This window comes from Micrasema longulum, unplaced genomic scaffold, assembly GCF_059751315.1.
Source record: "Micrasema longulum isolate JH-2025_06_02 unplaced genomic scaffold, ASM5975131v1 h1tg000490l, whole genome shotgun sequence".
Classification (NCBI taxonomy): domain Eukaryota; kingdom Metazoa; phylum Arthropoda; class Insecta; order Trichoptera; family Brachycentridae; genus Micrasema; species Micrasema longulum.
The window spans coordinates 94,948-122,374 of record NW_028277687.1 but is presented as its reverse complement, the minus strand read 5'-3'; the positions used below and the strand labels follow the sequence as shown (position 1 = coordinate 122,374).

Genomic DNA, 27,427 nt, shown 5'->3' with positions numbered 1-27,427 from the left:
CCAAGTGGTCACTTAAACCAGCCAATGACAGATCATAAGTAGTGTTAATACCTATACTTAAATATTCCTTTCTCAAAGTAGTTTTCCCTGTCTGCTGCTGTAAATTCCGATGCTTTAAAAAACTGAAACAGCTGTAAAAAAAATACAAAAAAATAATGAAACAAAAATAGTGTGCTTTAATTTAAGTCCGCCATTTCTATATTTAACTATTGGTAATTAAGCGTTTTATAGAGTGAAATAATAACACAAGATGTTTTTGCATTGTTATATCACTTACGAAGTACTTCTAACTGCTAATCTACAAACAGACAATAGGTAATTCATTTCTCACAAATATCACACTTTTGTGATTAGAATAATGAATTAGTGGTATAATTGTGCTATTAGAACTTACGTAGAAATGTTAACAAACGTTTCTACCAACACCTAAATTAAAAAAGATAATTAAAATTAATAATGATTAGATTTCGGTAAAAAGTGACTAAAAGATAAATATGTTTTGGCCTGTTGATGAATCTGGACCAGTTAGTCCAAGGCACCCTGGGGCCCGAATTACAATTGGAAGTTAGCATTTATCTTTATGTTTTCTGTATGAAAAATAGAACATGCATGTATTTTTATTAATCTTGATAAATAATTACAGGTCCCTGGCGAGATACTATAAATTTTCATGAATATATTTCGTGGGCATACAAGAGAAATTGACCAAGTGACAAAATCAATAATGTTCAGGGGAGCCATTTTAGTGTTTTTATATAGTTCAATTGATTCTCAAAGATCAGATTTTTCAAGTCGGTGGTTGGTAATTTTACATTATATGAACGGTACTTTCAACTTTAATGTAAAGTAAAAATATATTTAAAAAACATTATTACTTTTGTATAAAAAAAATTAATTGAAAAACTAAGTCAATTTTACATGTAAAATTTGGCATGAAATTTGGCAGATAATCATTTTTGTTTCGTTCATTGAGGGAGATAGTATTTTATTTTATAACTATAAATTATGTTTTTGGGATTGTTTATTTCAATAATCTATTTTTTTCATATGTATGAAGGTTAAATAAACATAGAAATACAAAATAAATGAAAAAGAACAAATTATTTATTTATTTATTTATTTATTTATTTATTTACGGACAAAGTCCATTATAAACATTACAATTAAAAGAAATTTTTACAAAGGAATAAAAAAATATAAGGAACAGAAATAAGCAGCAAAGACAGATGATAGATTTTTTAGATTAAGTAAAAAGCATAGGCTAACTATACAGATTCTTTAGCTGATTTGTAAAGAAAGACATCCTTACACCATAATAATCAAGATCTTGATGATCGTTCACCCGCCTGATCATTCTGGGCAAAGGCGACTGTGCACCATAATTGGTCCTGTAGTGACCGAGGAAAAGCATTTCATTATTTCTTAGTCTACGGGTGGGAACGTTAAAAAGAATCTTTTGCAAAATTTCAGGGGCATCAATGAGACAGTTCATAATTTTATACATGCAGATTATATCTGCAATGCATCTGCGCTTTTCAAGACTTGATATGCTTAAAAACCTCTCCATATCAGAATATGAATAGTCTCCTCTTTCCAATCCCATCTTCCATGCAATTTTTCTTATAAAACGATGTTGAACTGATTCAAGGCGCTTGATATGAACAGCATAATGAGGGGACCAGATTACAGATGCATATTCAAGAATAGAAAGAAGTATTATATTAAGAAGTATTATATTAAGTATCATATTTAAGAAGTGTTACGTAATAATCTAAAAAATATATTTTATTAATGAACTTTTTATTTTAAAAATCCGTATCTGTCAAATACAAAACGTATACTTACCATCTAACTACTGACTACTAACTCTAACTAACTCTTCACTGGTGACATCACCTACAAGTAAAATTGACTAACTGTTACTTAGTCAATTCTTTGGGTCTTAAATTTACTGATAAAAGTGACTTTGTGTGTTGGTCTGTTTTACTTTTCAAAAATCTGTGAGTTTCTATCAAATGGTCACATATTTTACAAATTAAATTCTTTTTAGAGAGTCGGATCGACTTGGTATTTTTACCAGTCAAGCATTATGCTAATACAATGTCAAAAAGTCAATAATCTCAATTTCGTCATTTTTGCAAATGGTCACATTTACTTGTATAACCACGATATATATAAATATATATAAATATATATATATATATATATATAAATTAGGCGCGTGTGGTGAATATTATCAGCAGGGATTCTGACAAAAAACATGTTTTTACATTTAGTGGGTGTGATAGTACATATAGGTAGACATCTAATTAAAATAAATATTGTAGAGAATCACTTTTGCAAAGGGCGCTTGGGGTATTATGTTATAAAAAAGTGATTCTATGTAAGTTTTCTATTATAATAATAATAAATAGTTGATCACATTTAAATTAACGGAGCACAGGAGCAGGCGCGCATAGCGGAGAAGCTGTAAACATTTGGACAGTACCTAATACTCGAGATGTTCTAAAATTTTTATTCAATTTCATAAGAGTAGTTTTTTCTTTTTATTACTCAAGTTGGATGCTTTTATCTCTGTGAGTCTCGTAGAACAATACGTCAGCGTTATGAACTTTAATGCGCTTGCGCGGAAATTCGAACATTTGTAATAAGACTGGACTCAAAATGAAGAGTAGTATCTAGATTCCAGCGTATCAAACGAATACTATCAACAATCAAGGCCAAGGCACCTTGGCATAGGAAATACGCATACGTATTTAGGTATGCTTACTGAAAATATTGTTTGAAAATGTAAATTGCGTGCGCTCGAACATTTTCTGCGATAATTTTAGAAACCTGTTGAGGTGGAAAAAAAATACAGAGACCGGATAACGTCGTGTTATTTTTTAATCAAAAGCCCTGTTATTTATTTGCGCAACGCATACGAAATAAATTATTGAAGATGTTACCGGGATGTGGTCCTGTGGTTAGTGTCGCGGACTCGGGGATCACTCTACCACAACTTGATATCCATTTTCTAATAATGAGTTATTCACACCTTGTTGAAAATGTCCACTAAATTTAATTATTTGGGAAAATCGTAAGAAGACGAATATTTCTTTAAAAAATAAACTGTTGAAGTTCCAAAACAAAACAAAAACAAAGGTAAATTCAGTCTGCCTCTCTAAAACTTAAAAATAATGTACGCTTACAATAAGCAGAAGAATAAAATGACAAATCAGTAAAAAAGGTCAAGACATCTAAATCGAAGACCTTAACAACTTCTCTTTTATGTATTATTATTATCTATAAACTTATTAGCGTCATATTCCAGAACAGTAAATAAGCCGCAGTAGCGAATGGTGATTTTATTTATGGGAAAGCTATAAATAAATATTATATATTTGTACCTACATAGGAGGCACATAATATGATGAAAGTAATATATACTATAAATTGATATTCTTCTGTGGTTCTGTGTGATACAACAACTCTCATCCATGAAATCAACTCAAACGATGTAACTTCGTGATGAATTATATATTATATATATATATATATATATATATATATATATATATATATATATATATATATATATAAATATATATTATCCATTAATTTAATATATAATTCGTTAAAAAATACATAAAAAAATACCACTATGAATTCAGTCGATATTAGGTATTCAATTGAAATGTCAACTGGCCGAATTGTTCTAGTAATTAATAGTGCTAAAAACGGCCGCGTGGAGCGCTATATGTCCTGCAACATGACGCATGAAAGTAATTATGGTCTTATGTCAAAAGTACCATCTCAAATAAAAATAGTCCTTAAGAAACAATGTTTGAAATACTGTTTTCCAAATCAAGAATCTTCAAATAATCGCTTCTATACACGGTTCGCCACTGGTAAGCCGTGGTGTACACAAATAAAAGCAAAAACTGGAAGAAATCTAACAAAAAATGTCATTTTGAATACGTGTCACCATTTTTGTTGTGTACAACAGGGTTTTTGTGAACACGTTAATCATATACGAGTATAAATTATAATACATTCATCATCATCATCATCATTACCTTTCCGCACCTAATGGTGCATAGGGCACTGAATTGGTACACTAATCGCAGCATATCTCGATCAATTTTGTTACATGACGGTAAGGTGATCAGTCTTACGCTTCAGGTACCAGTCAAGGGACTATGAAAATATTCTAGTGTGAAAACACCATTTTCAATAAATATTTCACATCAACCATGTCGGGAATCGAACCAGAGACCTCTTGCATGGTAGGCAAACGCGCTGACCATTACACCACGAGGCCGACATAATATATATTTAATGTATTCTAACTTTTTGTACAAAATGTAAATTGTGCGTTGGCGGGCTTATTAGCGTAATTTCTTCCAACCAACCAATATTATTTTTTTAATAAATTTAAGCATTAGAAAATAAAAATACAAAAGCTTAAGATGTGCAAAAATATAAATAAGTGTATTTGTATATGAATTATCTTAAGTCAATACTATTACTTGACGGGAAAAAATAATAAAGAGGAAAGGAGGAGAGATTAAGAAAGAGAAAGAAGATGTTCGTTCAGATGTGATTTAAACAGAAAAATAATGTCGATTTCATAAAAGTATTATCTGACCTAGTGATTTATTTATCAATTTCCATTACCTTATCCGCTTAATTGCATCGTCGTATAAAAACAAGGTGAGGACTTGTTCACCTCGGATACTTATCTAGGTAATCTAAAAAGTATTTTTGAAAAACACTATTTTATATGGATACTTCTTGATGTTTCTTGCAGGAATCGAATCCGAGACCTCAAACATGGTACTAATTGAATGCGGAATTCAATTCATAACAAAATGGACACATGAACATCATTGTACAAATATCCATGCACTGCACATACATAATATATTATGTTGTTTGAATGTTAATCAGTAGTTAATCGCTGACACTCTCACTTCATTTTACAAACATTTTACATAATGATCGAATTAATACGCCTGAAGGTAACTAATGAAATAACTACTATTGAAGTATCATTAGTTTGACATAATGATTGCCTGTTATCACTTGGAATTATGCAGGCGTAAATAAAATTAATTGTGAAAGAATTAACTTGAATTTTCTGGATAGAAATGTAATTTTAAAATGGTAATGTAGTAATGAAAGAAATTAAATTTGTACGTAAAATATCGTATTCAGGACACAAAATAACAACATTTGTGTGCATGGACTTGCCCCGATTAGCAAAAATAATCATGTTCAAACTTGACATTTCTCCCGTTTGTCTACGTCAAACCAATTGTCCACCCATTTTAATGATCGATTTATTGTTTTTTAGGAAAAAAAAATCATAATTTATTGTGAATTTTAATTAATGGTCAGTATTTTGCAATTGTACAGAATTACAAGTTTGTGTTCTGTTCTGGATATTTTTACTATATTTATTTTTAAATTATAAAATGAAAAATGGTCAGTAGTGCATATAACGGTCTGCATCATTTTGATGGTTATAAAACACATATTCTTTAGTTATAAAAAAACCACCCATACAATATTAATAATAATGAATAATAAACATGCAGGAAAGCTAAAAAAAAAGAAAATCAAAAGCGCGACGCTAGATGCAAGTAAAACACCTCCCGGTTTCCTCACGAATGCCCGCCCCGTCCATCCGGATTACCACGATCCCCGTATAAGCGGGGGTCCGGATTGACGGGGCCCTACTGTACGTACTAGACAAACTATATAATCTAAAATCGAGTTATGGTTTTCTATTGTTTGCATCAGGATTTCGTCGTTTTGGACGTCCGCTGCTGACTGATCATCAGCAGATCATGTCAAAACTTTGGGCGCTAATCTAACTTGGGAGGATGCACATGAACTGGCAGTTGGCAGAGATACCGGGTGTATATTTTGCTCGAACTAGGGAGCGGACATGGAATGATGATGGTGGTGGTAATTTCTAGTATTATTTTATGAATTATTGTATGTATCGATAACAACAATAAATAATAATATGTATTTGTAATGTATGTGTTTGTATATGTTTTATATATTTTAGGAAAATGCGAATGTTAACGATTATTCTTTTCTTACTTAAGTTTTTTATTTATTTATTTTTTGTCACATTTAATGTTTACTTCTTTTACATAATTCATGAAAACTTCATTGGTATTTGTATTTTTTTAAATTTTTGTTTTTCATTCTTATTATGTATGACTGTATGTTTCCTGAATAAAAATAATTAATAACAATTAAAAAATTAATAAAAAAAAATCACAAATTTATTATTATTTAGAATCGTATATCTTCATAGTTTAATAAATTTGGTTTTCTAGTGTTTGAAGACCCTCATAACTTAATAATAAATTTAAAAACTTTTTTCACAAAAAAGTACACCTTCATTTTTTGAGTTTACGTAACTTTATTAACCTCATGATCCAGGCATGATTTAGTATTACAATTTATTAGAAGAAATAAAAAATCAGATTAAACTGCAATAGGGTATTTTCACACGTCGGAAATATTAACGTTAAAAATATATTAAATATATAGAGCGGATTTTTACGATTGTAATGATATATTTACCAATGCATAAATTTTTTACTGAATAATTTTCGGGTTTAAAAGCGAGCCCATACAAAATGGTTCGCAGTTGGCGTCACGTCATTTTGACGTCACATGCCCGCCGAACGCGCCTTTGACAAACATTTCGTACAAATATGGCGCGGTCACGTAATACGTACCGTATGTCATATAGGGCGCGCAACGTCTTCTTTTCAGGTTATTTAAAATGAGCATATTTTAAACCTTTGTAGAAAATATATACGACGTCGCAAGAAAAAAATAAATACACCGTTAACATAAATTTTTTTTGCAAATTAAAAAATAATAATAAAAAAACGTAAGAAGACCCTATAACGATAAAACGTAACGTTATAAAAAACGTCGTTTAAAACTACAAGCGACAACTTTTTAACTACCCTAAAAGTTTATGAAGTGGACCAGATTCCACAGTGTAAGAGGTCATCCAGGAATAACTTTTTTAATTTAAACTTCTTTGCCTTCAAATCTGACCTACATACAGAGGCTTCACAGGATGTACATAAATCGTGTTTTTCTTTGTAGGTTTTTTTTGTTCTCTGGATTGAAAGATAAATAAGAAAATGGTACTTAAAACAATTAAAATTGTATGTTAAGTTTTATAAGGCCAAAGAAAAAGTGTTCCTAATACAATTTGAGTATGATTAAAAATAAACGAGCTGAACCCGACAATGCTTTGCTACTGCTAAATTTGAGCAAATGGTTGTACATGGATAAAATGAACAGAATGGAAAGTTTGATTTCTGTGTTTCGGACTACATAAATTATGAGGATACGCGGTGACAGGTAATTCCGATAAATAGGTAGTTGAACATTGGTTATCTGTCACTTTCTTGCCGATGCCTTACCGATACTGTGTGAAAAATACAACTGCAAGTCGGACCATTTATATCTAGCTTATATTGATAGAATTGTCGTTTCGTTGTCCCATTTTCCGCACGTCAAACTGAACCGATTTCGTTATTTTTTTAGACAGAGTTTCTGAATAAAAAATTTTGTATTTGTACGTCTTGTGTTTAAAAAAAAATAATTATTCCATTTGTATACCGTGTGCCCAAAGACAGCGGATGAAATACGGCATTTTACGGAATTTTTAATGGTTCTAGTTCCCATAGTAAACTATTTATAAAAAAATTAAACAAAGCAACAGAAACTCGCCAACGGTAAGTGCATAAAAAACACTGTTTTAGTCCATAATCCAGGGAGAAAATACGGAACACGTTTGTATGTAGGAATGTCAGACTGCGTTTTCTTTCAAGATTAAATATTATTAAGTATACTTGTAAGTATACTTTACAATGATAAACGGATAATCGTTAACAATAGAGTGTATTTTTTTATTGGTAAGTAGGTACTTAAGTGCTTGTTTATGCTTGATTTCTATAACTTAACATAATAAATATTCAAATTTTGAATTATTTTTGTAAATGAAGGTCAAACTATGATCTTTTTGCAAACAAGGGTGGACTTAATGTAGGAATACGATTTTCAAAAATGTATTGAAGATCAGTTCATATTTTTATAGTATTACTAAAAATCCAATAAAAAGGAAAAAATGGGTGGAAATAATAAGAAATTAAAGGAAAACACCTGATTGGGAGCCATAAAAACGAATGATTTTTGTAAACATTCAAATACAAACTTTTTTTTTAAATAACGTTCACTCAATATTTTAGTACATGCATTCTCCTCAACGCTCCTTACTTTTTTTCTACAGAACAGATTCAACATTTTAAGAGTTATAAATATACCCATGGCAAAGCCCATAATTTCGACAAAAACCGCATGTAAATCGATCCAGTAGTTATTCAGTCCATCGAGGACACATATACGAACATTGCCTTTTATGTATTTTCGTATATAGATAATGATTTTTTTTTTTCATAATGTACTTCTGAGATATGAGATTTTATTTTAAAAATACAGTTCAATGTAATTTGTATTTTGCTTTTTTTAATATTATTTTTGTTTGCACCACAACAGGACAGGAGGCCCAATTACAATGGCGAACAACAGGACAGAACACCCAGACTTGAGATAAATTCCATTATTTTTTGTGTTCTTATCGGGAATCGAACCCGAAACCTTCCGTTCGTGAGTCAAGTGTCTTAGCTATTATACCACGTAGGCCGCTATGTAATAAAATTAACACATCCAATATTTTTTATTTGTTATATAATGGGGGCTTTATTTTAAATACAATATTTTGAATATCTTCTAATGTTTGTAGACAAAAGACCAGATTTCACCCCTTAGAGAATCATATTTATATATATATTTTTTATATTATATTTATATTTTTATATTTTTCTTTTGCACCACAACAGGTCAGAAGGCCCTATTAGAGTGGTGAACTACATCACAAAACTCCCAGGCTTGAGAAAAATTACATTTATTTTTTATTTTTTTTATTAATTATAAGATTAAGATAGCATTGGAAGAATTGAAGTATGGATGTTCAATTATGGGCATAATGGTGAATGTTCCACAGTGACAGTACACGAGTTACTCTTTTAGAAATTTAAATTTCGTATATCACGATTTAAATTGAATTTAACTCAACTACTTTCGTTGCCCTTTTCACTGTGAGTTTGGCGAATAATATGGAAGGCCTTTAACGGATATTGTCATTCATCCTCATGGCCATATTGCAAACATGAATGGTAGCTAAAACTGTATTTACTTGTATCACAATAGCCTATGTCCATTATATTAGTTTTATAAATTTAAAAACATCAGATTGGATCAAGTTTTACGCAATGTTACACAGTGTCTAAAGTGGCCACTTAAACCAGCCAATGACAGGTCGTAAGTCCTGTAAATGCCTAGAATGTTATATTTCCTTCTCTAAAATCTGCTTTAATTTGTTGATTCATTAATATTTAGGTCAGGTCTTAGTTTTACAAATACACCAGTTGATATTAAAATGTTTTTCTAGAATAGTATTTTTTTTAGTTAGTTACTTCTTTAATTAAGCTGACGAGTTATAATTCGACAAAAGATAAGAAATATTTTTTATGTTGAAAAATGGATATTTAGGCAATCAAAATGCAAAATGCAATGGCTATTTAACTAACTATTTTACACCTTACGCACGTATAATGATAGGTTACCACATACTGATTTAATTTTTGTCCAATAAGCGAAAATTATTTATCAGACTTAATATCCGTACATAAAATAATACATTCGTTTGTAGATGAACAAAACATATGTGGCTATTCTTTCAACTTCGATTGCAGCAACAAAACTTTACTTACCATTTTTTTTTACAAATCATCAGATCAAATATCGATTACTACTCATGTAACCAAGAACTCAACACTCAATCATTCATACAAAGTAGTGAGAGGTTGGATATCTTTGAGGAATCTAACCAGTAATTCAAAAAGGTTTCTACGAGTTAAATTGTTGATAAATAAAGAGCTTATGATTTACATGCTTTGTCTTCTTTATTGGGAACTTAAGGGCTATGTAGAAAAAAATGCGACTCGAAGAAGCCGAAAATTCAAAGAGGAACTGGAAAATGGCCTGTTTCCGTACCAGTAAATCTACGAAGACTTTTTTAAAAACATCAATCAAACTTAAATCACATTTTTTTAAAGATAGGGCAAAGCGCAAATGATAAACAAGATTCAGAGAGTGAAGATGATGATATTATCATTATACTAAAAAAACCTTTACATTTAGGTGTATCGAGCAGCGATGCGAAAAAAAAATATTAAATCAAGATTTTACAAAAGAAATAGTATTATTTTACCATTTGACAAAGAAAAATGATAGTTTTTATTAAATATATAAACCGTTTTGATTTTTTTGGAACCAAACCTTTGTACTGACTTTGAGTCTCATATAACGCGTTATTTTGTAGAAACCTATCTACCGTGTTGCAGAAGGGTTACCTAGATATAAAAATCCAGAATGTGAACCTCGTTGACCTCACGTATGCCAACCCCTCATTAAATCGGAGGATTTTTTTTAGGCGGCCTCCGTGGTGAAGTGGTCAAGACGCTTGACTCACACACGGAAAGTTCCGGGTTCGATTCCCGCTAAGAACACAAAAAAATAAATGTGATTTTTCTCAAGCCTGGGTGTTCTGTGATGTAATTCACAACTGTAATTGGGCCTCCTGGCCTGTTGTTGTGCAAAAAAAAAATATATATATATCGAATTTTATCGTTAATAATTCTCTGAAAAAAAATCAAACGACGTCATTTCCTTCGTACAACACATTTTCAAACCATTTTTGGCAAAAATTCCTGTTTGATATCTTACCGGAAGACGTTTGTTTACATTTTAAAATCCCTGTAATATACGCCAAGCACTTTTTATTTACACTTCATGTCACGTCATGTCATCATTGCCTTGCCAATATTTTGCTGAAATACAAGCACGAATATTATGTAAATTCCAATTTTGTGCTAGAAATACTTCGGAAAGCACATTTCGTTGACATTGTGTCATCTAAAAATATGTATCTACTCGATGTTATACTAAAATAATCCACGTAAAAATACATTTAAGATAATATAAAGTGAAATGCGCAAATGTTTTTAGACAGGCTGGATTTCCTTCCTAGGGAGTCAGATCTAAATTTATTGCAACAGAGAGGGAAAGCATTTTTGAGAAGGGAATATAGAAGTCTAGGCATTTACAGAACTTATGACCAGTCATTGGCTTGTTTACGTGGCCAATATATACACTGTGTAACATTCACCAGTCTGCCCAAGTTTAAACAACCACATTTCTTCAACTCTTCCATCTGTTGGCGTAAAAAGTATAAATTTGGAAATTTGATTTCGGGCGTTGCCTAGTAGGCGAATTGGTTCACCCGGATGAATCTCACCCACGTGATAAAGGTCTCAGATATTTTACTTCACAAAAGCCAGCAGATGGAAGAGTTGAAGAAATATGGATGTGTAAACACAGGCAGAATGGTAAATGATACACAGTATGTAAAGTGGCCACTGAAACACGCAAAGATATTAATTCTTTTTTTCTATGATATATTTTGTTGCCCTTTCAAAAAGAGGAATATTTTTATGTTTATTTATATTTTTTTATTTCCTATTTTAATTACTATTAAATAAAAAAGTACCTTCTAATCTTTAACAGAATTTTTTATTTTCTCTTTCTTATATTACACAAAAATATAATACCTGTCTTTTTATTACAGGAGCAAAAAAATCATAAACATTTCTTGTCTACCCACGAACAGGCCATACCTTTGTGGGATTTTTTGTTTACTATTTTTAATGCTATTTATTTAATTTCAATGTACTTATTCTTTATTTTTGGAATACTATGTTTTACTTCTTATGTATAATTTAAAAAAAAACTAAAAAATATAATAATAAAAATGAATCAATTTTAAAAACCAGCCCATGACAGGTCATAAGCCCTGTAAACTGAACCCCTTTGTTGCGCGTATTACTGCGTAAACACGCGCTATAAAACCGTTAAGAAAAGCAGGGGCTCTGGTTCTATTTCACACTCAGAACTGCATTCTACATCCGTTTGGACACGGTATAATATAATACCGGATCATTAAAATGCTGGAGTGGAAAAACCTAGATTGCCGAGATAAAGTTGTACGTCCATAATTGAATCGACATTTAGAATAAAAAATAATAATGTATGCAATATCTTATAAAATCACACACAATAGTTATTTTCCACAATGACTACATCCATTTAATAGGTTATTTAATACTTTAAAAATAGTATAAGTATCGGAATTTTATTTTATTCTTTAGCATAAATACAAATAAAAATGAACAAAAACGCGTTTTGTTATAGAAACATGTTTTTAATAAAAGATAAATATTCATCTTATCATTTTCCATTTTAATGTATTATTGATTTAGGAAAAAGTACCATAATAAAAAATACACTTAGAAAAATTTATGGGAGGAAAATAATTATATAATAATAAAGATAAAAATGTTTTTAATTAATAAAAATAGAATCAGATTAAAATACACAATATTTTTGTATTCTGTTCATATTTCTAAAGACACAACACAAACAAATAAATTAAATTAAATTCGTCGATATAAAATTGCAAAACATCCAGGTAACCAAGCAAAGATTTTGAGTTTTCTATTTAAATATAAATTGGATCATTACAATGTTTTCAAAAAATAGGTAAACAAGGTTTATTTTCAAAGGGCCATAAAAATGAAAAGGTTTAAAAAAGGTTTTTAATTATTGCTGTGATGGTGGAATAAAGGCATGTAAATAATTTTGTTACATGCGTGCGCTAATTCATGTTACTCAAAATACTTCCATTAAAGGCGTGCGTAGGTACAAAAAGATCCCAAAAATTGCATGAAATTATATATATAATATTGACAGAAATTTTAACAGATGCCTACGGACATATAAACGGAGGTGAATGTTTTAGACTCCCAAAAACAAGAATCCAGGCAACTCAGAACAATCCGTACCATATAAACATAAGATATTTAATGAGTGGCCAAAAGAGATAAAGGATGCTGGGACTATCACATCGTTTCGTGGGTGGCGTTGGTTTTTGTAAAAACAAGCATCCATATATTATGTAAATAGATAAAGTGTAATCGGAAAGTCTAGATTTAATTACAATGATTAGTTTTTGAAATTATTTTTATACATATACAACAACAAACCATCACGCCGTTTCCCCGTAGGGGTAGGCAGAGAGGATAGAATGCCATAACACTCTATCTTGGCATACAGACCTCGCTTCCTCTACATTCATACATCTTCTCATGCACGCACGTCGATTATTCCTACTTTTGACATGTCCATCTTCAAGTATCTGATGAACTTGATCGTGCCATGTCTTTCTCGGTCTTCCTCGTTTTATGCATTCATCAACATTTGCATCGTAGATCCTTTTAGGCGTTCTTTCGCTGTCCATTCGCTCTACATGTCCAAACCGACGCAGCACCCCTTTCTTGATTCTGTCTATCCATATATTGTTTATAAATAAGGGTTTAACTAGTTGCTTAAATTTTATACTTTTTTGTTAAGCTATCTAAAGTACCTAAATACATTACATTACAAAGAGAGTATGAAAAATTACGAAAATTAATGCTTTTTTTTATATGGGAGTTACAGTACTTGCTTATATTATTGTATTTATTTTTATAAATTTATTGCATATATATATACACATAATAATACCAAGAATAACTAGTGAAAAAACTATATATAGACTATAAAACTAGTGAATTATAAAATGAAAACGGAGCGTCCTCTGGTAAGCATAGTTTTCATCTAACAGGGCTCAGCCTGTTCGAAAACACGTCTAAAAATTGTATATCTTCTTGGACCAGTTGGTTTAAGCAACGATATTATGGGTTTGTCCAATTCTACAATTTAAACACTAAAAAAATGCTACGAGAAATCTATTGCCAGTAATGTCTAAAATATGTTTTTATGCGCAAATAATGTTCGAAAATGTTTTTTTTAAATATTTTAAAGTATAAGTAGTTCTATAATATACAAGGTTTATAATCAACAAGTTGATTTTGTTTACTAGCTATCTGTATCTGAGTAGTGTTAGGAAAGGGAGGGGATATAAGCTGTTAACCTATAAAATATGATATTACATTGCTTAATAATTTTTTTTTTCAACGGCTTATGCCTAAAAAAGTATAAAATACATCGTGCATATAAAAACAAAAATTTAAAGTGGCAAACATTAGGAAAAAATCATGAACATTTGAACCCATAACGTTAGCATTCAAGACAAAATTTCCAGTTTTTGTATATTTTTGTGAATATGTAGTATATGTTTTTTTGGATTCTTATTTTTAAATTTAAAAAAATATTTTTATCTCTTAAACTTAGCATAATTACATTTTGTATTTTTTTTGTTCAATGTACCTATGATTAAAGATATACCTACCTGTCCTTTTTTTTTAAAAAATCTTCAAACAAAAAAAATCATATTACGTACTTTTTAATTCGTATATTCTTTTTAATGATTTATTTAACACAACATGTTAGCGTGTTCATGGAATAAAACCATTGTTTTATAACATGTATATATAAACTTTTTATGTTTTTTTTTATCGTTTTTCTACTGTATATTATTTGAACTGTTTATTTCTACACAAAATGTATTTTTTGTAAAGCAAAAGGTACTACGCGCCGTGTATATTGATAAATATAGAAATATTTTTTTTGTAATATTTAAATAAAACATAAGCAATGTATCATAATGTATTCTTTTATGAAAAAATCAGCACCAGGGACAGTACTACAACACAAAGTTAATAATTACAGTTTGAAAAAGAAATGCTAACATTCACCGCTTTGAGTATATTTGAATATAATATTATAATTACTAGTACTAGTGCCGCGCCCTATGTACTACGAGGCATGAATTAAAGAATGATTTTTTTTTACGTATCAGAAAAAAAAAATATGTGCAAGTGAAGCGATTTGTTGATGAATGTCGATAAATCGAATGTGATGGTTTTTGAAAGAAATGAAAATATGACTAAATGTGAAATCAACGTAAATGGGGTTATACTAAAACAGGTAGAGGAATTTGTGTATCTGGAAAGTATATTTACAATGGATGGAATGACAGAAAGATATTGAAAGGAGGGTGAGTACCAGAGTGAACGGTGTACTTTAATCAACGTGGGCAAACAAATGTTTGTAGCAAGTGGCAAAATTAGCAGTTCACAATGGAGTCTTGGTCCTGACTCTGATGTATAGGGGAGCGAAGTATGGACTTGGAAAAACAGGGATGAAAGTAGGTTGAATGCTGTCGAAATACGATCTCTAGCGAATGTGTGGTAAAACTGTGCACGATAATCTCACAAATGTCGAGATCCGTACATTATGTGCTGAGATAGGCACTATAAACAAAATCAAGAAAGGAGCTCTGCGCTGGTTTGGACATGTAGAGCGAATGGACAGCGAAAATACGGCTAAAAATATTTACAATGCAAATGTTGATGGATGCAGAAATAGAGGAAGACCGAGAAAGATATGGCATGACCAAATCCAACAAATACTAGAAAATGCATGAGAAGATGGATGAATGTAGAGGAAGAGAGATCGACGTGTGACGGGTGCGTTAGCCGGGGACATTTAATGATAACTCCGACAAAAGAGCCGGACTATCAAGGCGTCCACTAAGTATGTCATGAAGCACTCCCATGTGCAACAGTAGACGGCGATATTCTAAAGTAAGCAAGTGGTGTTTTTTGCAGGAAGACATATACTTGAGATCGGTATACCTGCATCTCCAGTTAAGATGTCTAAGAAATGTCCATTGAATTTTCTCGAACTTTTCTTTATGTGTGACAAATTGTGGAGACCGTATATAAAGTCATTCATATACGCTATACATACATGTCCCAGTAATGGCAGCACCCGCAAAAAGTATATTATGCGAATTTTAAAACAACAATAAATATAGAATATTAATGACATATTTACGATGGATTTATTAAAAAAATATTAAAATACATTTTTATTGAAAAGAAACGTGTGTTAGTGCTGCCTTTATTCACTGCGTTACCAGTTATGAAAAACAAAAATAAAAGTTAAATTAATCTAACATCTTTCCGTTAGTGGACACGCGGTCTGTCTTTTTTTCATATAAACGTATTCCCGTCATTTCACCCTGGATTATTACACTTGAGCAGTGATTTTTTACACACCATAGATTGGAACACCATTTTGTTGTTTGATAAATTGCTTATAATAGAAACTAGGCTCATCTAAAAACCCATAAAAGCGCCCAATTTTGGCCATCTTCCGACGTACGCGTACAGTACGCTAATATGATAACTATTTTTGAAAAAACAACCAAATCAAGTCAAGAAATTTATTTGTTAATTTTACACAATTTCTGCCAGAAGATCAATAAACTGAAAATCAGTATCTATCATTTTTCTATTTATTGGTTTTCATGAAGTAACGGAGCTTTTCTACGTTGCTTGAAAGATTCATTCCATGTTTGTACAAAGGCTTGGACATACTAAAAAAAAAATAACTGTTGAAAAGTTATTCATAAAATAAAATAATGTTCTTTCTTGAAATAATTAATAACTACAATTTATCATCACTAAATTTTGAAGGCTGTTTACACTAATTTACACATTAGGAACTTAAAAGTTTAATGATTATAAAAGAGCAATTGAACATTAACCGATGGTTACAATAATTTCAAAAATTACTTTGAGATGGCCATCACCTGTCAAGATCATCTTTAAATGTTATAATGATTGTGCTAGCGTGCAAAAATATTATTAAGTACACGTTTCTGAGACATGATGATTCTTCACTCTTAACATGGTACGTAGGAGGGGTTTTCCGCCAATATTTGGAATTAATATCTTGATAACCTTGTTTGATAAGATCGCAACTCGAGTATACAACCACAGTACAGTAACTGTAAGACCGGGTGGATGAAGAATACAGTTGCGTGTGAATACAACCGGAACTATTTTAAAATTATAAACTATTTTAAAATAAAACATTTAATTATGATATTCACAACCACCTCGTCTAATGTCGTTTATCGGCCTCCCTCGTGGTGTAATGCTCAGCGCGGTTGCCTACCATGCAAGAGGTCTCTGGTTCTATCCCGATATGGTTGACATAAAGTGTTATTTGAAAGGGTATTTTTACATTAGAATATTTCACTGTCCCTAGACTGGTACCTGATGCGTATAACTGATCACCATACCTTCACCATACCTTCATCACCATACCTTCATGTAACAAAAAATGATCAAGATACGCTGCGATTAGTGTACCAATGCAGTGCCCTATGCACCATTAGGTGCGGAAAGGGAATGATGATAATGATTCATAACTATAATACAAGTAACTTAAAAAAATATCATGTATCTAAACTTCGCTCCGGCTCTTTTGTCGGAGTTATCATTAAATGTCCCCGGCTAACGCACCCGTCACACGTCGATCTCTCTATTTCATCTGCCAGCAGTTCGTACGAACTATGCCTAGAACTCTCCATTTATACGTTTTGTAAGTGAATATAATTTGAACTTTCCCCTTATTGATCCATTTGATTGTAAAAAAGTAACATTTAAAATGCGCGTCTTAAAACATACTTTTTTGTCTTATACTTAGTTTCAATAATGAAGTCTTATTTTATCTTATCTTATTTTATTTTATTTTATTATATTTTATCTCTAATTCTTAATATTTTAAATATATTTATCTTTTCGACACTTGACACTTGTGCAATATTTACACACATGCCCACCCTCATTCCAATATAACACCTACCCTCTCACTCACTTACACTCACACAAACACACTAGTATGTATTGTACGTGTATTTAATGTATTTCTGTGGATATCTGTCATTGGTTTTATTCTCTGTATATTTTATTTGTTGTATTTTTGTTACATGTATTACTGTGGATATCCCCAATAAATAAAATTAAAAAAAAAAAAAAATTACAATGATACAGGTTATAGCTGGCTCCTATATAGCTATAATAGATGCTCGTTCAAGGGAGCCTGCTTCACAGTTTTGTGGAACAAGCTAAATTTGCTAACTTTATAATGTAAAAAAACGACTTTGAAGTTTAATTTTATTCTCAACATATCTTAATGAGGTTTTATGTTCATTTCATCAATAGATTTATGAAGTAGCAATACATAATGGTCAATTAATTTAGTTTCAAAATTGTTTGAATAAAAAACTCGTTAACTGCTTTTTGGGTTATGACAAAAACTGAAAATAAATATTTTAAAAAAAGGAAGAATATAGAACAGAATCCATACTCTGATGTATAAAATATATTCATATCACTAATAAACAATTGAATATCCCTTATCTCTTCAAAAATAAATTAACATAGATTAATAGTACATTAAAAACTTAACGCATTTAAAATACGAAAAAATAAACTCATCATTTTTCATGTCAAGAGTTATTATTTTTTATGTCAAGGGTGGATTATTAGCGGCCCGGAGCATCTTACTTCCGGCCGACGGAGATGTTAATTCCGGCCAACGTTGATTTCAAATCCGGTAATATTTTTTGTTTACTTTTTGCTAAATAATTCAAAGATACCGAAAAATGAAAACCACAGTTACAGGTTAAAAAAAGGTATCCGCATTAAATACATTACCAGAAATAGCTGATTTTGTGGCTCAATTGATTAATCAATGTTATAATCAATTATTTACGTTTTCGAATTAGCTCTGATCACCTTTTCGGAGTTAACTATAAAGAAAATAATGGCATTTGGTTGTTTAAGTTATTTGAAACAAATACAATATATGCAGATTACCCGTGTGCACCTAGCGCCTACCCATTTATAATATTTTTGATAAACGAGTTACTAATTATAATCGATCTGTAGATGTAACTATTCAAACTGTTTCCTATTATGATTTGTAATATTTGTTTCATTAAAATAATTATATTTAAATTAATTCTTAATTTTTTTACAATAAATTTATGTTACATTTTTAAGTTTATGTAAAACATTTTAACGTCATTATTACTTCCTGGCGTTTATTTTTTAATTTTAATTTTAATAATTATAATTTATCATTAATATAAGATTAAATTTGTTAATATTATGATTATTTTGTTATAATTTTTCTAATTATTAAGTTCCATCTTCCTTCTAATATTTTACTGTAACTTTCTCTTTTTAAATAGGCACTATCAAGTTTTGGTGGGTTTTTCTCTTGGTGCCTATTTCAATTTATGTTGAAATTTTTGTTAGATTAGTTATATGTTTATTATTACGAATACTATTTTGATGTTATTCTTGTACTTATATTTTTGTTGTCTATTGTTTGTATTTATATTGTTATTCTTTTCTGTTTATGTTGTTCTAATGTTTATTACAAATTAATGTAACTTGTTTTTGGCCGATGTTATCAAGTTTTCGTAAGCTAATAAAGGAAAAAAATATATTTAAATAATAGGTATTCTTTTATTTTATAATTTAAAAAAAAAACTTGGCACTATTTGAACTAAAACCCTAATTAGCCTGAGATAAAAAAAAGTCACCAGTCATTGTATGTTAATTTGTAAAAATATATTATTCAACTTCGCTTTTTAAATAAAGAACACTGATCATTTGAATAATATGAAATAATTTATAATACTGTAAACTCTGAGGTATTAAGTATAACAGGAATTTTTTTATTTTATTTATTTATCCATAGTCATACATTTACATGTTTTTCGAGTATTTTTCCGATAATTAAAAAAAATATTATGGAAAGAGAAAAACAGGTAGCACAAAATATGAAAAGTTTTTGTAAAAATAAAAAAAGATTAATAAGTGATTTAATAGAATTGCATAATGTTTGGATAACTATAATAAATGAATTTCGACAATTTTTATAGCGCCGTTTTCGTGAGTAATCACTTCAAGGGCGCTGACACTATCCTTTACAAATTATCTAATTCCTTACGCTTATGTCTATCAACCAATTTTTTTATTTTTTTTTAATACTCTTGTTTTTTTAGATTCTAACATAACACAGTTTAGGTCCGTTATATATCTGTCCGCCTGAGAGAAATGATTTTTGGAATACTGCTGTACGTGTTAGCCTCGTGGTGTCGCTGATCAGCGCGTTTGCCTACCATGCAAGAGGTCTCGGGCTCTATTCTCGGCATGGTTGATATGAAATATTTATTTTGAATGGTGTTTTTACACTAGAATATTTCATAGTCCCTGGACTGGTACCCGAAGCGTAAGACTGATAATCTCACCTAGATGTAACAAAAATGATCAAGTTACATGGCAATTACGTGTTATTGTAATCACAAGATTGTTAATCGTTAATTAATTTAACCATTTCATATTGTTCTTTTCTCATCGGGTAATTAGTTTTAATAAATTGATTTCACTCTTCACTAAATTCACGATGTGTCTCTCTAAACCCACCAGATGTTTTGAACTTTGTAAAGCAAGCTCAAATTTTATTCAAATTATCAGCCAACAAAGTGTTACTTTCTAACAAATTATGATGTGTGTAATCGTTTTGTTCATTCTCACTTTAATTTAATTTCACACCAACTCATGATACTTCGTGTTGTACAAAACATTACAATTTATTTATTTGATTATAATTAATTGGGTTTTTATATTATTTACTTCGGTATCAAATGGTACACGGAAAAATCAGGCTCATGGGCTGTTGAGTGGCTGTGGTGTAACGCGAGTCTACATATGATACAATACTTGATATATCTCTTTTATTTATTTAAATGATGAAGTTGTATTTTTTGGAATTTTCTAAGGGACATTTTCGCACCGAATTTGGAAAGTAAAATTTGTGTAAATATCCTGGATTTTAATACAAAAAATATTTACCCTTGCTATGCGAAGAACAATTAGACAAATGAAAGTGATGCCAATACCACAATTAATCTGTTTTACTGTAGAAGAAAGACCTTATAACAAGGAAGATAGAGGCGCTGTTCAAAAACAAAAGAAGAAATTTGTTTAGTCAGTCTGTTATTGGCAGTGAAGAGGAGTGCACGCTAGTTAAACGACCGGCGTTTTTATGATTTTTAATTTGTTTTGCTTTTACAGGCATAAATTATATTACAATTCTTATGAATCATGGAAAAGTAATCACTTTATAGTATGTCTCTGTGTTTTTTTTTCATGTCTAAACTTCATAATATGCTGTCTTTTGCTTGACGTAACACGATGTCACATCACCGCGTGCAAAATATTTTTTTAAGACAGTTTTTTAAGAGTTCGCAAATAATCAATTTCGCAGTAGAGCAAAAAAACCTTATTTGCGGGACACCGGGTTCATGTATCTAATAAAATCGGTTTTTATTCATAAAATATATATTTTTACATACAGTCATAGAAGAAAAAGAAACAAAATCTTTATATATTTTTTAAAACTCTTTTATTAAACCAAAAAAAAAACTTTTTCCGCAATCGTCGCATTTTTACTAATTTTTTGCTTTTCGCGAAAAATTGTGAAGACAGAGAGTCACATTTCGTGAGTTTTGAATATTTCATTTTATTGAATTTATTCAGGAGAAAAAAATGACATTAATATCACTAGAGGCTCATTTTGAATCTTGAAGTAGGGCACACATGAATATATTCTTATGCGTTCTCTAATAATAACATTATAAACATATTTAATTTGTAGGTGGTTTAACACATATGTCTAAACATTTAGTTTGAATTTTAATTATTTTTTTCTTCAGGAATGTTTTATCCTTATCTTAATATTTTTTTGCTGCCTGAATTTTGTGACGTCACCTTTTTTCTAAATGGGAGGCTAATATCATATGATACATGAATTATTAATATGATACATGTAATAAACAACTTTACTTTACAGATACATTAAAAATATAACATATGTCTAAATCTACTCCACGTACTCGGCAATAACTATTCCGACATTGCTGATATTTTTCACATAAAGTATAGCTTATATAAATTAACTCTATTTTATCATTTCAAAGATGACGAACGGTAATTTACATTTTTAAGATTATAGTGCTTTTTATGTTTACTTTTGAATGGGTACTATTGTATACCATATTTACGCGTATACTTATTTTTTAAAATACTTTAATTGTCACTATCATTACTATTTTATTTTTTTAAATTTTTGAGACAAGAATTTAATTGTATTTAATATACTTATATTTTGTACATTTTAAATAAAAATATATATAAATTATTTTCCTTTTAAAATTTTATCTGCACGCATTGTTTAATTATTTTTTTATATCTAAATATGTTCTTTATACAAAACTGCTGTGTTATATATATATGGTATTTATGTAAAATAATACTTTTCAATTTAATTTTTAAGTTCTTCACATTATATTAAAATGTTCATACTATTTTTAATTTGTATCTTTTTTAGGTAAAAGGCACTGCGTGCCGTGTATATTAATAAATAAATATGTCAAATAACAAGTCATTACGTTATTATGAAGTTTATACAGGTACGCAAGGTATTTTATCGCATATAAAATGTCAATGCATTTGCTTATTTACATACATACATACATACATACATAATAAAACGAAGGTGGTATAATTTAAATTTATTGTATACCACAATTGTCATTGGATTATTTACGCATGTCTTAATAAATAATTATTAATACGTGTGTCAATCCTACCTTAATTTTGCTGTATACTGGATCCGGGATGCAGCAATATTAACAGGTAGTCTTTTAACTGAAAGTTCTTAATTTTTATGTTTATTACACACACTAAACAACACAGAGTGTAACCCGGATTAATGTATCCCAAAGTCAATTGATCAGAGGCATGTCGTTGACAGTAAGTTGTTGTGAAATTGTACGTACGTAATTCGCAAGGTACAGGCGGCCGCGCCGGCCAACGCGCGCTCTCAGACTGAGCTGAAATGGAGTTTTGAAATTCAGACGAGCCGAGGCCGAAGTGAAGTAGAATAGAAGCACAGTAGATTCACCAGCTCTTGTCTCTCCGCTCTCCGTCAGTGCCATACTGAACCGGAGGCGGGTCATACACTCTCACTAGAGGAAATACCTAAATGCCTCTTCAGCTTTTACTAGGGCGACCAAATTACGTTGAGAGAAGACGGAATTACAACAATAACGATCGAGGATGAGGATACGCGTTCCAACTTTTCTTTATGCATACGTATTTTCGTATTTTCTCGATGGATTATTGCACTAGAGTATTGCTTTTTTTACACATAGATATCTATCATTGGTGTGTCCTTATTGTTTTTTATTTAGTTGATAAATCGTATTTTTTAGAAGCAAATACCCTTAAAAGCGTCTAGACAAAACGTGTTGGTATAAAAAAAAAAAATCAGTCAAAAATCAAGTATTGAATAAAAAAAAAGTCAAGAATCAAAAATAATATCAGTTCAGTGTTAGGGTGCGGAAAATGGGAATACGAGACCTCGATTTTCTCAATTTTAGTAACGCATAATCAGTCAGACGTGTGGTTGACTTTTTCGCGCGGTACTCGGGTAGGCATCTTCGAGAAAGTGACTGAAAAACGGTATTCAAATACCTATTTATCAATACGCTCTTGGATCGCATATCCTCATAAAAAACTATTGATTTTCATAATTCGTGTATTTAATCGTATATTACCGAATTAAAATGTGTGTATCTAATGTACAATGATATGTTAAAAAAGTTAGGTGAATGTTTTTGTTCACGAAAGTTTAAGTCGTATAATATAAAAATTCAGTTAAATTAAATTGTTTTATTTTAAATATAACATTTACATTACAAACATATATTCAATACGTACCTATTGTAAAAAAGAAAAAAGTACATGGAAGAGACTCATATCAAAGTAGTAGGAGAATCCTGCTCCAGAAAACCCCTTCGGATACATGGAATAGATCAATATCCAGAGCGATTTTGTTCAGCATAGCGGTAGCCCTTCCAACAGGCATAACAATAGGCAGGTTGGTCATGTATATTGGAATATGAAACAATCTATGCTGACGCTGTCTTAGGTAATTATCAGGAACATACAAACCAATGCTCATCATAATCTCAAAATTAACAATCGATAAAAAAATGTAGTCAAATACACATTCCTTTTAGTCTCTAAACTGTTGTAGCCAAGCATACCCTGGAGAAGCTAGGTCGGGTAGAGCCAAAGATAATATTACCCGCACTCTCTCATGTAGAGATATCTCAGAAACTTCTTTTGGATTTTCTCTATCATAAGAGTGTACTTCAGTTCATGTGGCCCCCAAATCATCGAGCCACTCTCGAGTCTACTTCGCACCAAGGAGTTGTAAAGAGTTCTCAGTACGCGGGTATTTTCGAAAACAATGGCAGTACGCAGAACAAATCCTAACATCTTCAATGCATTACCACTGATTGTCTCTATGTGTTCATGAAATGTCAGGATGCTCACAAATCTAACGCCCAGATCTTTAACATTCGATGTTCGTGTCAGATTCTGGTCATTCATTTTGTAGCGAAAAAATAGGGTTTTAATCAAGTATATACCGCGATATTTCTTAATCAAAAATATTTTTCAAAAAAAAAACATACGCCTTATATTCGGGAATTAGGCCGCGTTCAGGTGTACTAGAGTTCACACAAGCTACGCACACAGCCAAGCTTTTTAGCCTATCACACGCACAGCATTTCGAATGTCATGCATTTCAAAGTCATCCGACAACTAAATTGAAGACAAAAATGGAATCTCCAAAGATTCCTGATATTGTGATGATTTCAGTAGGAATGACTTGACAGTTGCAAGTTTTAGAAGTAGTTGCCAATAAACCTTTAAACGAAAATTTACGAAAGGGGTACAGCAATAGGAAAAGATCACATTCTACGAGTACCGATAAAAATATGTGAAATGGATTTGGAATAATTAATTGTATTTTCAAAATCAATATTGGATGTTGTGGAAAAATGTTTTCATAAATAAATTTCAAAAAGTGTTTTGACATGTTTGGCCTTGATAGTTGTGACGTAAAGATTCGTGACAATGTTTTAAACTAATTTAAATGGCCAGGAACTAATAAATTTGAATCGCGACGTATTAGGGGCGTGCCTAATGGAATGACTGTTTATACGAGAATTCAAAATTAGAAGCTTAAATTTTTTAGGCGCTCTTAGGTTTTTGGTGGGTTTTTTCTGTTTGTGCCTATTTCAATTTCAATTTTGGTTAGAATTTCGTTAGTTTAGTTATATGTTCATTATTTCAATGATTATTTTATGTTATTCTTGTACTTTTGTTGTCTTTTGTTTGTGTCTATATTGTTATTTGTGTTGTTCTTATGTTTATTGTAAATAAAAAAATGTTAATTGTTATTATGTTTTGGTAGAAGGCCCCGCTAAAGGAAGAAAAAGTAACAAAAAATATATTTTTACTGGACAGTATTTCATAGACCTTTATTACTTTTAATTTTAAAAAAATGTGAAATTTTCTTACTGGCTCTTAGCTGGAAATCACCCCCTGACAGGGGAAATAAAGAAACCATCAATTCCAGTCTTAGGGGAATGGATCGTGATGAAAAAAAGGTTTTTTCATAATACAATTTACTTACTATATTTTTTGCTGTTTATTTGAGTTTTTCTTTCATTTTTGTTCAAAATATAATAAACAGATAGAGTTATATTTAAGGCCACGTTATATTCGGGCTAATACGGTAATCTAGTAAGAAATATTATAATATTCACTCGCCTATTCAGAGACTGCATAGAACTCACAGGCAATGTATTGATATATTTTTCTATCCAGTTTCAATAAAAAAAGGCTTTTATAACATTGAAGAATAATTTATTGGGTCATTTAGCCATTTTGTGTTTAAGTATCACTATTGTTTTTGTGATTTAATGTAGTTTTATTTTCATAAGTATTTTTGCATAAGTTTATTTTGAATAGTTTATTACTTCGCAGTCAACTTAATAAACCTACGTAGGTATTTTTTTTAAACGTAAGAGCCCGCTAAGGGCGTTTAAAACACATAAAATAAAAACAGAAGTTGTAGAGATCCCTATGATTATAATCATTTATTATCTCATACCAAGTAAGTGTGAAACTCACCAAAATAGTAATATCAACACATAATTCAACACATCCATCAATTTTTACAACCATCCTGTCAATGATTGGTTCATTTTCGACCAATTTATTACCCGAAAGTCGCAGCACGTGACGTGCAACAATTTCAGCGTCTCGAATTTCAGGTATGTGCTATTATTTATGTTCGCGAGATATACGATCCTTTGCAGAAGGATCAATTAATATTAATTATGATCCTTTGCAAGAGCCATTACTGTATAATTACTGGAATATGAAACAGTATACGATTGACGATATTCAGGACGAAGTTACGTATAAATTTGCCTACCATATATAAATAAACGATAAGGGGACATTTTTATAAGAACATTTCATTTTATTTTTATTGTCATAACTAATAAGGCTCCGATTTATTAGGTGGTCGAATGACATATAATTTAAAGGTTCTTGTTCCTCGACATACCACACCATTCTTCACTAATTTCTATTTAATCTTCTCATTCGTTTGAAAATACTTTAACAAGGCGAAACAATTGTCACAGATTTTTTGTTTTTATTTTTTTTTGAATAAAATAAAGTTAGTTTTTCTACTGACATTTCTTGGTGGGAATAAATTTTAATTACAATAATAAAAATACGTCTGTATTTATTATTTGTTTAGTCTCCCACCAGTGTGACGATGTTGGTCGCGATGAAACCCAGTCACTGGTAAAAATTATAAATAAAAGTGGAACAAAACTATAAAGGTATTTTTATTACTATAATCAAAATAATGTGTTCAGTAGACTCAAATCAGTGTTAAATACTAAAAGTGTAAATATGGAGTTCTACAAAATAAACGCCAAATCAATAAATAATACATTTTTTCTTTATTTTAAATTAAAATATTATTTTTTTAAATCACATGTCCTTAACTCAAACATTTATTAATATTAACAATATATATTATTTATTTAATATTACAATATTTAAAAAGTAATAAAAATATTTTAATGAAAACGATTGAACAATGTCACTAGTTCATATAAATCAACCGATGATAAAAGAGTTGTAGGAGATTTACAGTTTACTTACCGTCAACGGACCAATCAGCAGAACTGACCGAGAAGAAGCAGAAGAGAACTTGAGACGTCACACGCGGAGTAGTTCCAGAAATACAAAACTTTAAAAAATCATAACGCTGATATTACGATAAGTAATTTTTTTTTTTTTTAAATCAATGCTTTAATCGAATTTCCAGTATTAAAATTTAAAGTTCTTCATTATTATTATTAGTTAACGGTTTTACGGAATATAAATCTTGAGTTGGACAA

At 30.4% G+C, this 27,427-nt stretch overlaps 1 protein-coding gene and 1 long non-coding RNA gene across 4 annotated transcripts in view; one reads left to right on the top strand and one right to left on the bottom strand.

Moving 5' to 3' along the window:
* LOC148281154 (uncharacterized) overlaps positions 1-6,164 on the top strand; it is a 34,880-nt gene extending 28,716 nt beyond the window's left edge. The window contains exon 3 of one of the 3 annotated variants that reach the window (XR_015822410.1): positions 5,788-6,164. This is a non-coding gene — a long non-coding RNA (uncharacterized LOC148281154). Of the gene's footprint in view, positions 1-643; positions 972-4,792; positions 5,281-5,787 lie in introns of those variants that run through there. The other 2 variants (XR_015822409.1, XR_015822411.1) reach the window with 2 other exon arrangements.
* Positions 1-22,975, bottom strand: part of ome (dipeptidyl peptidase 4 omega) — a 112,179-nt gene extending 89,204 nt beyond the window's left edge. The window contains exon 1 of the mRNA XM_088227168.1: positions 22,736-22,975. The gene's annotated coding sequence lies outside the window, so the exon portion shown is untranslated. The remainder of the gene's footprint in view (positions 1-22,735) is intronic.
* Between the last annotated feature and the right edge of the window lie 4,452 nt (positions 22,976-27,427).